The sequence below is a fragment of the Corvus kubaryi genome, unplaced genomic scaffold, assembly GCF_017639235.1.
Source record: "Corvus kubaryi isolate FWS band 111438036 unplaced genomic scaffold, C.kubaryi_AGA036_p1.0 65175, whole genome shotgun sequence".
In the NCBI taxonomy this organism is placed as follows: Eukaryota; Metazoa; Chordata; class Aves; order Passeriformes; family Corvidae; genus Corvus; species Corvus kubaryi.
This window is the reverse complement of record NW_024581816.1, coordinates 24705-37878: the sequence shown is the minus strand read 5'-3', so window position 1 is coordinate 37878 and position 13174 is coordinate 24705. Positions and strand designations below refer to the sequence as shown.

Genomic DNA, 13174 nt, shown 5'->3' with positions numbered 1-13174 from the left:
CAAACAAAGCCATCTTAATAGAAAAATAACTTAATCATTTGCTAGGAACAGACAAAGTAGCCAGGATGAGGTTTTGGCTGGGAGCCTTAGTAACTGTTCCCGTATCTGCACTGAAAGGTGATCAGGACTTGCCAAAGCAAGGAATGACTGAGAGCAGGAGGTAAGAGCTTTATTTTGGCAAACTGCAGCATCTAGTGATTTAGGTGGAATTTAAATTTAGGCAGTGGAGAAGAAGAAAGGTATCAAACAAGTGGATGCTCAAGACAGAATTCACGGTCGCCTATACAGGGTCAGATAGTGAGAAGCAGAAGATAAGGGTGGTGAAGGGAGAGAAAATACCATGCCTGACTGCCTAGTTCTTTGAACTATTTCTTTGAAACTCAACACCAAACAATTTTTTTCCCTGAGAAAGCAAGAAGACAGGCTTTGTCTTCACTGGTAAAACACACACATGGAAAAAAAGGTATTTCTGGAGTTCTGGGACACGTCCAGCTGGCTGCATTTTGATTTACTCCTTGTACAAATTCATTTTTACACAACTTCTGTTTCATGACCATTTCATTTCTAAACTGCTTGAGGTATAAGTCACGTTTATGTGGAGGGACGCTGCTGTTTACAGGACCAACAGATTTCATAACTTGCAAAATGTGCATTATGAAAAGAACTACCTATTGGCTTGTAATAGCTGAAGGCAATCCAGTGGAATTGCACCTACTTCTGCTTCCTAATGCTGCTGCTGTAAAGATTCATTTGAATCCTTGTCAGGTATTATTTGCTTCTTATTCCTCTGTACAGCCTTCCAGACATTCAGGGATCCTAATAACCAGATCAGGAACTGACAGGCAGATGTGATGAGTGTTTATAGCAGCAAATGAAGCCAGTAAGATCTCTTCAGTAATTACTCCTAGATTTCTCAGACTGAGTAGCCAGGAAAAATTGTTATTTTCAACTTTAGTCTTTGATCCTCCAGCTGAAAGGAAAGAACATACCTCCCTGACTCCTCTGCATTATCCACCTCTTCTGCTCTACTCTAGACTCTGCCCCTGTTTTTTCCTCATCCTGCTTCAACCCACTCTTCACTTCTCAGTCTCCAGTTTTGACCAATCTACACTTTATAGAGACTGAATCTGCATTCTACCAGATGCCTCATCCACATTTTGAACAAAGGTTCCTCCCCTCTAACTTCCCCCCCACACATGCATTAACTGGGATGTTAAATGACCTCTTGCCACCGGACTCAAAGGACGCCTCCTTATCCTGACAACATGGAAAGGAGGATGGAATAACACTGGAGACTTCCCTCCAGTATTCTGTGCAATCATACACCAAATTAGGTAGAAGGCAAAAAACACTGTAGGAAAATGGGGACTTATCTCCACAACTCTGTGCAAAGGTACGTTTAATTCCTCTGATAATAGCAATGTCTTGGTGCAAATTTATAAAAACAGCAAGAAAGTTGATTGGTTGAATTTCCCTTCAAAACCTCAGTATGTGCATTTTGAAAAGAAAATGCTCAAGCTGGAAGGTGCAGCTTATCAAAATAAGGAACAACTAAAATCTTGGTTTTCTACAAAGCAGCAGGCAACTTTAGTGACAGATAGCACTTTGGTCTCTGTCCACAATTTCTCAGAGCTGACTCCTTGAAGCACCTTGGATACCTTACTTCTGTTTCAGTGTTTGATGTCGACTGCCCATGGCCATTTTTTATTGGCACCACATTACAGGATTTGCTCTCAGCTGTAATCTACATCTAAGACATCACAAAGACACTATCTAGTACCTTTGACCCACAAGCAGTAAGCACTAAAAATGAACTTTCAAGGAGAAGTTTTATCAAACTTGCCTGCAAACACTCTAAATTGAGAGTTTTAATGATGAGGCATTTTCCCTCAGTATATCCTCAATTTTGTCTTCCTCCAAACCTATCCAAAAACATTTTGACATAAAATAAGGAAGGATGGGGACAAAAAGGATGCTGTCAAATTATTAAAGTAGAGCCCAGCAAGGAGACCTAGAAGGGCTGTAGAGAAATACACTTGTCACTCGTGCCTCACTCTTGATAGATATTCTATATATCCTTAAGTTTCAAATTACAGTTTTTATTATTGTCTCCTTGGGCAAACTACTACAGTGCTTATCCAACCTTTATGATAAACTGAATTGCCCTGGTTTTTCAACAAACAGCTTGTGAACAGTAGGCTGAACATAGAACCTCACTTTGTAAGACATAACTGAGTTTTACACTAAAAATACATTTCCAAATGTCAGTATTTCCATGCTTATTTCAAATTAGCCATACTCATGTGTCAGGCTTTCAAAGACACATTTAAATTGTCAATGCAAAATTTGTAAACAGTTTTCAAATAACTTAGTAGTATGCCGAAAGTGCACTAAGGCAGAGAATTCACTATTAAGTACAACCTTCATTGGCTCACATATCAGTAAAAGTTGATATGCAAAGTATCAGCTTTTTCTGTTGTCATTCTGTTGTCATTCTGCTTTTTTGTGGTTTTGCATATTTTTTTTCCTGTATTATTCCTATATTTCCTGTATTAATAAAAGAGAAGACATAATGAAAAACTTGAGAGAGAATATAAGTGACAATCGGCAGCCCCATATAAGGCTTTCAGACTGTAAGACCCTTTCTTAGGGCAGAAAAATATCCATATCCTTACTGACATAGCTTCTCTTCATTGAGATTACACTAAAATCTGATACTTGATTTCTTTAACATGCCAGGGTAATGAGTTTGGCAATGCTGAATATTACTGTGTTACTCCTCCCATGGAGATCATATTTCTGGAGGATATTCAGCAAGCAGAAAAAGAGGGGGAGTAGAAGGGGTGTTTTAAAAGTCCAGCAACAATTTATTTCCTAGAGTGAACATTTTCTTCAAATCTTCTTCTTTTACTGACCAAGTCTAATAATATACAGAGTTCATCACATTTCAGGTCTCTAAATCTCACAATCAAAAGATCAAGAGATACCAAGTACAAGGTGATATTGGAGTACTGAAAATATTATCCTCAGTATTTCCCTGAGTTCTAAAACATTTTCTCTGACTTGAACACTCTTACATATGGTGGTACACACAACACAGGAACATCAACTACTGACGTCAAACTGGCGTAGGAAATTACACCTGGTACACTGTAACAGTTACGACAACAAGCAGAATCTGCCCATTCTACTTCTGGACAACTTATTGTATTCCACAAAATTCTGATTTCCAAAATTTCAGAATCACAGAACAATAGAATATGCAGACTGGGAAGGGACCCACAAGGATCATGAGTCTCCCAATTCCTGGCCCAATGCAAGACACCTCAAGAGTAACACCATGTGCTTGAGAGCATTGTCCAAATGCTTCTTGAACCCTGTGAGGCTTGATGCTGTGACTGCTTCTGTGGGGAGCCTGTTCAGTGCCCACACACCCTCTGGGTGAAGAACCTTTTCCTGATACCCAACTTAAACCTCCCTTGGCTCAGCTTCATGTTGTTTTGAGTCATGTCACTGGTCACAAGAGTGAAGAGATCAGCACCTGCCCCTCCACCTTCCCATCATGTCTAAATGCCGTGTTTGGACATGGAAATCAGTAGCCTGAATTTCAGAAGGGTTTCCAGCTATTTTCAGAAGGATTCCAGGTATTACCTAGCTAGGTACACATTAGCACAGTGACTGTCAATCATTAGCTAGCAATCCCAGCAACCCAACAAAGACACCAACATTTTTTGTGGTAGCTAAGTTGATTATTGAAAAGAAGAATCCCTAACTGACTTAGTTAAGCTATAGGCTGAAAACTGACACGGGGGAAAAAAAAGCAAAGATCAAAAAAAACAAAACAAATCCAACCAGGTTTTTTTTAAAGTGGCCAAGGATTAAAACCACATTGTTCATTCTTAATTACGATCTGACAAAGGCTGCTTCAGTTTCTTTTCTTCTAAGATAATACAAATGAACTCCTTAAGGATTGTGAATGTAAGGAAAATACCATCTTTTCAACTTTTTCTAAGAAAATCTCTCTTTGTTTTGTTGTTTCTTCTTCTTTTTGTTTTTTTATTTGGGGCAGTGGTGGTGTTTATTAAGGTATTTTTTTTTTAATGTATGCCTCCTAGAGATAGCAAAGAACTCAAATAATGCAAACACATCAATGAAAACCTTCTGGTGTAACAAAGCCTTGCAGATTTTCCCATTGTTTTGTTCTAATTGAATGCTTTCTGCCAGCTATTTAATTTTCATTCTGGCTTAACAGAACTATAACCAAAACTAGGCTTCCTAATAAAGAATGGTAGGATTTTTTTAACCTCTACTACCTTGAAACTCACAACATATTTTTACTAGGATATTCTGCTTTATCACGAGCCCACACATGATAAGCTTTACATGAGATGGAAAAATACATCTGACAGTACCATGCTTAACATTGACAAAACTCTCTTCAGGAGGAGAGCAATCTGCATCTTTTTGAAAGGTTCTACCTGACCTGGTCACTTATAGCAACATAAAATAATTGTGAGATAAAAGGTGGGAAAAAGACACAAAAAATCCCCCTACAAAATGTTGTTTTATCACAGCTAATTATTCTGACTCGTAGAATTTGTGATGAATGTTTTCAGAATCTTCCATTTTCAAAAACTTGCATGCTTTTATTGCCATTTTTAATTTTATTTCAGATAAACTTTTTTATAAATTCAGTTGACAAACGTTCATCCAAGCATGAATTGCTAAGCTTTACACAATTCACAGTGATGAGCAACAGTGTGTGACAAAACTTAAAGCTTATTCAACTTCTGAACTACTAAGCAAACATACATTGCAGAATGAGATGAATCTTTAGGTTTTTTGCTGACAAAAGTTTAGTAAAATCTTCTCTTCCCACTGGTGAAATGCCCGTCTCTTTAAAGAACATCACTTTTAAAAACCCCTTTAAAAATAGACACGCTATTGGCTTGTTTTAATAAAATAAGTACAAAAACTACAATTGGCATTTTCATAGGTAATGATAAAATACTGATCCTTTTTTCGCTGCTCTGAAATAACTGTTGACTTTTGTTTTTTCTTTTTAAAAGTTAGCTTTCTAATTTACATTTAATTAAAAGGATTTTTAAATTTTTGTTTTCAAGTTAGAAGCTTCGCAGTAGCATTTGGAGATATCACAGCAATCAAACCAATGTGAAAAGATTTAATACATTTAACTGGTAAATCTTGAGTTGATAAAGAACCACAATGCAGGCTAAACAGTTTTCTAATATGTATTGAAATGTATGTTATATATGTATGATGGTGTATAAATTTTACTTGTAAGTTGCAGTGTTTTTTACACAGGACTGTTGATCAAACTTTTTGCATTAAAAAAAAGCCTGTTCTGTCCTCATATTATGACAAACATATCTTCGTCTTTTGGCTCATATTTTGCTCCAGAATCCATGCTAACCATGTCTTTTTCCAACTTCGTTTTAATACCTACATTCATATTTTAATATTTACATTCACAGGCAAAAGCAAACACATTCACTAGTTCAGGTAAGAGAGGTTTGGGTTTTTTCTGAAATACTTGAATCGAATCATAGAATATCCCAAGTCAAAAGGGACCCACAAAGATCATCAAAGTCCAGCTCCTGGACCTGCACAGGACAGCTCCAAGAATTCAACCACGTGCCTGACTGTTATCTAAATGCTTCTTGCATCCTGGCAGCCTTGGTGCTATGACCTCTTCCTGGGGGAGCCTGCAATTTGATGGCAAAAAAAAAAACCAGAACAGTAGAATGCTAATACAACTCTTTTCCCAGGATTTATGATGAAATAGTAATAAAAAGCACAGGAAAGCTTGGGTGGGAAGAGGAAGTTCTTATTAATTCTGTGGACGGAAACTCTAGAACCTATCAGTGCAACCTGTGGCAATGTTTAACCAAATTCATGGTAAAAAAGGTTTTTCTTACGCCTAATTAGAATGTTCTATGCTCCAACTTGCATCTGTAGCCTTTGATTCTACCCCAATGCACCTCTGAGAACAGCCTTCTGTTCTGTCTTCTCTAAGTCCTTCCTTTACCTAGTTATAATCAGAAGACTGAGCCCTCCTGACCCTTCTCTTGTGGCTAAAACCCCTTGTCCTCTCATCTTCTTTCCACACCCTAGGTGCTCTCTAGCCTCCTGCCTTCCTGGAAGCTCTGCACAGAACCTGCTCCAGCATGCTGATGTCTTTCTTGTTGTGGGATGCCCAAAACTGGATAGGGCACTCAAGGTCTATCCTCAAGAGCTTCAAACACAAGGGATGAATCACTTGCCCTGATCTCTTGGCTACACTTCTGCTGCTGCAACCCAAGGTGCAGCTGGCCTTTGCTGCAAGGACGCACTGCTGACTCACAGAATCACTTAAGTTGAAAAGGCCTCCAAGGTCCTGAAGGTCTTTTTCTGCAAGGCTGTTTTCTATCCCTGCCTGTGTTGTAACAAGGGGATACTCCATCCCAGATGCATTTGCAAATCATTTATAAATTTCAACTTCATAAGGTTCCATTCAGCCCATTTCTCCACACTGTGCAGGTCTAGGTTGTGGGAGCCTCACCTCTATGAGGCTACTGGATTTATCAGTCCTTTATATTAAATATCTACAAAGACCACTATATATCCTTTCCCAACAAGTAGCCTAAATCAGATCTAACACTGACAGCTGCACAGGAAAACTGTAATTGCAATTTTATTAACTTGACCAACACAGCAGCAGCTGTCTACCAATGTCACAATGCATTCCAGCTATTTCTTCAATGTTCTTGAAATGAAAGCTCTTATGGGTTTATCAATTAGACTTGTGGTACTTTTCTTTTCAATGAATTTGCAAAAATTGTATCCTCCTAAGGAAAATGTAAGTTTCCTGGTGTTAAAGTGTGAATAACATAGGCATTTCTAAGGAAGAGAACTCTACTGAAGAAAGCATATACAAAGCAGGTGTGCTTTCCATGTTATTCAGCTTATTAGACTGCATTTTTGCGACTTGTAAGATACAGAAACTTCAGCATATTGCTTCAGGCACTCAGGCACAAATGACAGTCTATTCAAGAGACTTTCAGTAACAAATGGCACATCAGTTCTAGCAATTCCAGTACTGAGTAGAAATTCAGTTGAGAAAAAGTCTGTTGCCTTGCAAACGCTGTGTTCAAAGAAAAAGAGTAGGCTAGGTTAGAGCTACACTCCTCAGTTCAAACACTAAGACTCCTTAAAAAAAAAAAAAAATCCAAAACAACAACAACAAAAAAAACCCGAAGAAACTGCTCACATAAAACAGTGATAAAGAATATGAAAGAAAATCTTAAAGTTCTAAGGATTTGCTAACAGTACACTTCTTTAATATGTGCTTAAAACTATCAGAGACTGAAGAGCTCTAAAGATATGCTGGCATCTAATTGCCCCGCCCACCCCCCCCATACTAAAGGGAGTGACAGACTGAAGATCTGGCCCAGAAGGAATAAGCACCTCAGCCAGAGGAATGAAGCAGAATAGAACATGACTTGTCTCCTTATGGAATGTACCATGAAATTTTAATACTCAGCAGGCTGAGTAATGAACTGTTCAGAGGCTGCCAACAGGGAAACACTGGGGAAGGGAGGAGTTCACAAGTTTTGTCCTAACTCATGGCCTAAGCATTTTATTCCGTTTTATCAGAAGCTACTGATTCTGCCTTTGGTTCACAGCCAAGTACTTGTTCCTTAAAAGAAAACAGTCAAGCCCTTTTTAGCAAAATTCCTGGTGAATACAGTCCCCAATCCCCTAAAAAAATGACTACAGATCAAGGATATGTCAAAGAATACAATGCTAAAGAAACATTCTCAAATGTAGATGAGCACTGGGAAGTCAGCACAGCAACCTGACAGAATTTTGACTTCGTTTAGTATCTGTGTTAGTTCTAAGCCCCTAAAATGATGATTTAGAATTTTTTGGACAGAAGATTACTTATTTAATACATATGGGATAAACAACAACCCAACACAAACAATATTAGATTATTATTGATTTCCTCTTTATATCACTTGCCAAGCCTAAGGACAGCTATCTAACTGTAAGCTTTCGATGTTATCTTCTGAAAAACAGTATTTCAGGTACTTCTTAAAATGTTTTTAGTTAAAATGCTAGAAATTGCCTGGTCGTGCGTAAAACATTTCCAGGGTAAATTACAGATGTCAAAAATTTGCATAATATCTCTTCCATTGTTCTATGTATTGCTATATTCCACAGACAGATAAGCAGTCCAATTATTAAACTTCTTGAATAACTGGAGTTTCAGAACTCAATGAAGAGTCAGTTGATGTTAATATCCCTGGTAACTCTAAAGTATAACTTTATCAATAAGAAAAAAGTTCACCAAGGAAGCATTTACTGCACAACAAGAAATTTCCCAACCTTCATATCGCTGACTGGAATAATCCTAAAATAACAGCATTATTTAAACATACCTCAGTATTACTCAAACATATTTCAGATAACTTTCTTGAAATGCAGCCATACCATATGTAAACTTTAAAGTGCTAGGCAAACACACTTGACATGCAAATATAGTATTCTCCTGCACTGCCAAATATTACCTATTTCATGCTGAAAAAAACTTAAGTAACATACTTTTTCTAATGTTGACAAGCCTAGATGGTGACAAACATATAACAGAGGATTTTATCTTAAGGAGTTAATTCTCAACTGATTTATTAAGAATGCTTGTATTTTAAGTCAACTTCATGTACAGCTTCTGCTGAATTAGTGAAAGATTTTTCTGACTTCTGCCATTTTAATGGATCTTTCATTCAGTATTTTTGTTACATCTTTGACATTCTACTGAATAATTATTTCCTACTTATAATGGAAAAATATCATTTATTTGATTGAAACGTTGTTTGAATTGCTTAGCTTGGCATGTTATACTTACTATTATCTATTCATATTTCCACTGATAAAAATAGAACACATGCCTATACAACTTTTTTTTTTCCTCAATTCTTGAAACTCTAGTACCATCATCTTCCATTTATTAGCTTCACTGAGAAAACAGAAACACACGTATCAAGAAGCTAAAAACTGCAAAGTCTGTACTTCCACTAAATTCACCAAGAGATCAGTTTCCTTTGTTACAATTTCTTAAATAAACTTGCCATCCTCCAAACAATGTACCAGGACAATTTCTTAAAGTAAACCAATGTTTAAACAAAGAGAGTCACTTATATCTTCTCATTACATTTTGATGACAGGTCAGCAGCTTTACGTAATTCATTCTAAAGCTTTTAATACCTTGAGTGATAAAATTATGATTAAACAGGTTCACTTATCAATACATCTCTGCAATTATGAAGCTAAAAATCTTCAGCTGAAAATTACAGCTGTATTGGTGGGGGAAACAAGTTGCTGATAATCCATTCAGACTCCAGCAAATCAACGAATTCCAAATGTGACTACTATTCTGTTACTGGACAAACAAGATACAAAATCGCATGAAATTTTCTTTTTAAAAAGCAGGTCACAATGCAAATTTTCAAACTCTACTAAAATCTCATTCTCCCTAGTGTATAACTTTTTTACAAAAAGATTATCAAACTTGGTGATAATTCATAACAGCAACAAAATTTACTAATTATAAAGACATCAACAATTTGTACATTACCTAATGCTGCTCATGCTTCCAGTTTCTGATCCAAGTTTACATCTCTCCAGCTGGCTTGCAACAATCTGACGTTCAGCCTCAAGTTCTCGAGTCAGTCTCTCAAACTGCAGTTCCTGAAAAAAGAAAGTTAAACCATTTGCTTTGACTTCTCTTGAGATTAAGAAGGAATTTCCAAATACATTTAGTAAGTCAGGCCTACAGAGTTCATGCAGATCTCTCAGTAGCATACAGATCTTAGCAAGCTGACCTAAGTATGATCACAAATAAGTACAATTTGTGTTACTGAAAAAAAGATGCAAAGTTCTGTGGATGATCCTGTGGTGACAGAAGTTTCTGCACTTAAAAATTGATAACCATCACAGTATACACCAGTGAAATTAACTAAATTGTAGGTGTGTTGATATGGCCTGAGCACAGCTTAATTTCTGCATTTAATGATGTGCAGTAGGAAAACTCAAGTAGTTTTGGACAAAAGCTGTGCTAACATTCCTACCACTAATTTAATGTATTTTCTTTTATTCTGTCAAGGAAACCAAATCACTCCTACCAGATAAGATTTATCCACAGAGCTTATAAAAGTACTTATAGCGTGGTTTTGGTTTTATACACAAAAGATTCTTTTTTAAATTAAAAAAAGTAAAATGAATATAAGTAAAATCTCCACCATTTCTTAAAGGGCCACATTCCCCACATACTGTAGCACTAGTTTTATCAAATTAAAATATTAAATACTTTTGGGGAGCTAATGGTTATTGCAAATTTGTGAAGTGTTGCTGCCCTTCCATTTTGGTCATAGTTACATTATGTCATTTTCACAGGTAAACAAAAACATCTCTCCTGCCCCTTTCTGATGAAGGCTGAAGGAGAAATATTTTGAGAGTCCATTTCTTAAATAATTCCCCTACCCACACAAATTCACCCATTATCCCTTTCTCCCTCTTTTTTTTTCCAAAAGGACCTCCCTGTAATGCAGAGTATGGGAGGGAGTCCTTTGAATAACTCCTCAGAAAGGTCCTGCCTGGCAGAACAGCACTGGAAATTACTGGAGTCATGACTTATGTCCACCAAGGGCCATTGAGAACTTAGTATTTGAGAGAAAGGAAGAAATGGTAGAAGCAGAGTAGGACTCATAAGTGTTCATTCTATGTCCTACCCAAAACCTCTGACCAAGAAATCAAGGGTAAATGAAGGCATTAAACTTTTCACATCTCTGAAATGAGGCAAACCATAACTGAAATGTAAGACAGGAACTGGCTGGTGGTCATTCTGCTTAATCCAACTGGATCACTCCTCTTTGTTTCTCTTGCTACTGACATGGAATAACTTCTGTCCTGCACTATGAGTAAAGGGGGACATCCACATAGATTATACACAGCATGAAATAGCCAGTGAATACTTAACTGGCCACTATGTGACAAAGCCTGCTTAACTGTGAATTTATTATTCCAAACAAATCTATACAGAGTACAAGAATGCCACTGAAAGTCAGATTGATTTGAAGATCAAAACATCACTGCTCATTAAGTGAAATGGTCAACAGTGCTATAGTAACCAATAGTTAATAGTATTCTCTTCACATTTTTGTAGCGTGCAGAACTATCTTTTTCACTGTTACCTGAAGATATGATTAATAAAAATCACCTGACAATAATCACCTCTTTCATATATGCCTCCTTCACAGAGAGCTTTTCTCTCACCTAGAAGAATCAATTGCCTGAAAAGCCAAAGAGACCGTTGATCGGGTTTCCAAGAGTTATTATTCAAATCCTGGTCTTGTTTGCATAAAATAAAACCCTTAATGCAGAAATACTACTAAATTGTTGAAGAATGAAAAATCAAAGTGATACAGTATTTGCCATGCCAGCATGCTTATATCAAAGCATGCAAGCCTGGAGAAGTTTTGATAGTATAAAATACCCAAGAAAATCAAACTGAGCATTATGTTTACTTTCAAAATAAAAGCAGAAGTTTTAACAGCTATCCTGTTCCACTGCATTTTTTAAGCTCCTTGATTCTATCACAACAATGCACATTTTGGTGCTTAGCATAGATTTTCATCCAGTCAGTTCACCTCTCACCATCCCAGGTGAGGCAGGTCAGACGTGTTCTTTGCCGTGGCTTAGCACGGACACTTGGCTTACCTGCCTAGTAAGAAGGTGCATCTGTCCCCATAATGCTGCCAAGAGAATGTTAAGCACCAAGAACTCGGCAACAAATGCTCCTCACTCTCTGTTGTCCACCTGCCTTTTCCTAGACATCAAGTGCAGCTCATTGTGTTCTTTAAATCTAGTAGGGATGCAAACAGTGTTTCTCCAGCTTCTCCCTTTTGTCCATGCTATGCCAAGCCAACTAAATACAGAAATGCCCCAAACCTATTTTACTGAAATACTTCAAAAGTAAGTATTATTTTGCCTTTTTTTTTCCTTCAACGGTCTGGATTGTGTATCTTCTCATATCTTTTCTATGCTTTGTATTCCTTCAATTAATCACTCTGGTTGACAACTTTTCCAGAAACTTCTGCATTTCTTCAAATAATACCCTTTTGTCATGATAACTTTGTCCACAGAACATTTTTTTGCTCATGATTCTAGTCTCCAAAATATACTTTTCTACTCTTCACTTTGACATTTATTTTTCTTTCCTACTTACTGCTTTCTGTTCTCTTCTGCCTTCCATCTTTCTTTCATTTCCTAGCACATTTCATGACTCATCCTCCACTAAATTTCTTTCAGTCCTATTACACTAAGAGCTACTCCAGCAAATGCCTTAAACTGATTGGTTTAAGGAATTTCTCTCATTCTCTCTCTCCCTGGTTCCTTATTGAGGAAACTCTGCTCTTCTCAAAATGTAGAAATTATTGTTTTCTGGTTTCACTGCCCACATTATTTAAGTCCTGCCCTGCAGAGATTACTAGAAAAGGGCAGTTGTATGTATGTTACTCCTCAAGCAGGAAGCAGAGATGTACTCAATTACTTAAGAAAGAAATAATCTTGGGTTTCTAATGCATGAAAATGGCTAGAAAACATGAACAGGAACATCATTACCAGCTTTTTAATTACTACTATTTCTTGCTTAATCATGTTCTGTCAGGTGCCATCAGAAGTTAGAAATTAAAGGAAGGAGATAAAAGGTGGGGAGGTGGGATATGTGCAGAGTTAAACACTTACTACTTCAAGAATTATCCTCTACATTAAATTTAATAAGCAACTGTGTTTGGTATTCCCTCATGCCATGAAAAGGTGCAGGTCCACAGGGTTGCCTTTGGACTGAGAAAAGGAAAGAAGAATTCAAATAAGATTTGTGAATCTGTTTTCCCTCCATACCAAGAAACCTGGGCAGAAAACAAATAAATAAGCTTCCTTCTCTTTGTTTGGGAAGCAGTGAGAGTGACTAATATTTGAATAAATCCATATGTTTTACATTTCAAGCAGCTGTCACAGTGTAAGAAGACAGAAACCAGAAATAGCATTTGCTTACATTTTATAAAAATAATCACTGAACCTGACTCCGTCATTTGTCTTATTTGTTATGTTTACA

At 37.0% G+C, this 13174-nt stretch overlaps 1 long non-coding RNA gene across 1 annotated transcript in view; it reads right to left on the bottom strand.

Moving 5' to 3' along the window:
• Nucleotides 1-9637: 9637 nt before the first annotated feature.
• LOC121673089 overlaps nucleotides 9638-13174 on the bottom strand; it is a 28216-nt gene continuing 24679 nt past the window's right edge. Inside the window, exon 2 of the long non-coding RNA XR_006019134.1 lies at nucleotides 9638-9750. This is a non-coding gene — a long non-coding RNA (uncharacterized LOC121673089). The remainder of the gene's footprint in view (nucleotides 9751-13174) is intronic.